General features: G+C 38.2%; 1 pseudogene; it reads right to left on the reverse strand.

Moving 5' to 3' along the window:
- The window catches only part of LOC142919129 (28S ribosomal RNA), a 10,884-nt pseudogene that overhangs the window by 2,984 nt on the left and 5,400 nt on the right, over positions 1 to 2,500 (reverse strand).

A 2,500-nucleotide genomic window follows, 5' to 3' on the forward strand; every position in this document is an offset into this window, starting at 1 on the left:
AATCTAAAAGAAAAGAAAAGTCTTCTTTGTGGAAAATAGTAAAATAAAAAAACCAAGACTTCACCTTGGAAAATAACAAAATCTAATCTAAAACATCTTAAATAAAGCTGACTTTGTAGGCAGAAAATAGGAAGTTACAGGACTCTCGAACTGATGTAGTCCAAAAATAAAGAATTAAAATAACAAAGACCAATCTATATAAGTGCTCTTGAATAGGCTTCGTGTAAAAAAAATAGCAATAAAAAAATACCAAGTCTTCGTCTTGGAAAATAACAAAATCTAAAAGAAAAGTCTTCTTTGTGGAAAATAGTAAAATAAAAAAACCAAGACTTCACCTTGGAAAATAACAAAATCTAATCTAAAACATCTTAAATAAAGCTGGTTTGTAGTCTTCTCTCGAACTGATGTAGTGCAAAAATAAAGAATTAAAATAACAAAGTCTAATCTATATAAGTGCTCTTGAATAAAGCTTCCTGTAAAAAAATAGCAAAAAAAATACCAAGTCTTCGTCTTGAAAAATAACAAAATCTAAAAGAAAAGAAAAGTCTTCTTTGTGGAAAATAGTAAAATAAAAAAACCAAGACTTCACCTTGGAAAATAACAAAATCTAATCTAAAACATCTTAAATAAAGCTTATTTGTAATCTTCTTTGTAGGCAGAAAATAGTAAGTTACAGGACTCTCGAACTGATGTAGTCCAAAAAATAAAGAATTAAAATAACAAAGTCTAATCTATATAAGTGCTCTTGAATAAGCTTCGTGTAAAAAAATAGCAATATAATAAAAATACCAAGTCTTCGTCTTGGAAAATAACAAAATCTAAAAGAAAGGTCTTCTTTATGGAAAATAGTAAAATAAGAATACCAAGACTTCACCTTGGAAAATAACAAAACCATCTTGAAAAAAGCTTATTTTTAATCTTCTTTGTAGGCAGAAAATAGTAAGGCGAAAATAAAGTCCCCTCTAAGCTCTAAAGTAACAAATACGACGTGTTAAAAAAAAACTAACAATAAAAAAAAGAACCAAGACTTCGTCTTGGAAAATAACAATCTAAATTGTGGAAAATAGTAAAATGAAATAAAAACCGACTTCACCTTCGAAAATAACAAAATCAATCTAAAACAAATGACATCTTAAAACAAAACTATTATTTGTTTCGGAGGTTGTCTATGACTGTTCATAGACCGCATAATTTCCACAGAACATTCTCAGAATATCAAGAGAGAAAAGCAGCGTTCTGCAGGAAATCATCTTGGCCAGTGATGTCGTTCTGGGTTTGGTCAGGCCCAGGGAGGTAAGTACCTCGTTATTCTCAAGGGGCCACTTTCCTCTTGCCCCAACCGGGAATCCAAAGAATGTGACCTTGCTAGCCTTCGTCAGCACTTTGACTTGATCACCAAGAGGGGTATAGTACGAAACTTTGTGCGAGGCAGCATCTGACAAGGTATTCTTTGAAAGCTCAAAACGGACGGTGACATCGATCACAACCGCCTCCTCATCTTTTGCAAACACGAGGTCAGGCTTTCTCATCTCTCCCGTCTCGGATATGAACCGTGGCTCTTTGTATACAGACCAGCCCAATCTAGCCGCTTCGTCTGCCAGAATGTTACTGATCTTGTTATGTCGCGCAATTCTTGCTTTCTGTACTGCAGGACATTGACCGAGAATGTGCGAAAGGGACTCGAGTCTGGCAGAGCATTTCCTGCAGGAACGTAAGGCCCCATCTCTGCCTCTGTTCAAGCTTTCTCTTGTTGGGTAAATATTTGCCCTTAGTTGTAGTGCTGCGATAAAAAAGCATTGTTTAAAGCCGCACCATGGCCTCAACCAAGCATTACTGATTCTATCATGCGCAAAGTTTACAATGCCCCTTCCTTGAACCGGCTTTTCGCACCATCTCTGAAATTCATGCTCCCTCCAATCGCAGGGTCTCGGATATACAGGTTCTTTTGACACCGAGTCCCTGAGAACGAATGTTGGGATTGCATCACTGTCACCCCCTGCTCGTACCCACAAATTACGGTATTCTTCCTCCATACCCTGCGAGGACACAATATTACGGGTGATAGCATCGGACGAGTTTGCTATACGTTGCAGCCTTCTAACTTGAACCGAAGGGATTGTTTTTTCCAGTTTCAAGATGGCAAGGCCTCCGTCTCGGGCTCTGGCATATAACAGTCCATCACAAGTTGAAGCGGGAAGGTGGAGCCATCCTTTTACCGCCTTTCTAATCTCTTGGTCCAACCCACGGAGAGTTGATTGCTTGCAGTCCGAGTGGTCTGCAGGATATAACAATCTGGGTAGGGCATAGGCATTGAGTAGTTCAACCTTCTGAGTTGGCTTCAGAGGCGCCTCATCGATTTTCGAGATCCATGTCTTTAGCTGACAATGTAGATCAGGCTGTATAGTGCCAGTCCAAGGGCCAATTTTCAGACCAAGGTATTTCGTTGATTCATCAGGTTGGATCATATGGACATCTTTATTTTTGATAGTCCATGGGTCGC

Source organism: Petromyzon marinus, unplaced genomic scaffold, assembly GCF_048934315.1.
Source record: "Petromyzon marinus isolate PM22_M1 ecotype Great Lakes invasive population unplaced genomic scaffold, UKy_Petmar_22M1.pri1.0 PM_G_Scaffold_6, whole genome shotgun sequence".
NCBI lineage: Eukaryota > Metazoa > Chordata > Hyperoartia > Petromyzontiformes > Petromyzontidae > Petromyzon > Petromyzon marinus.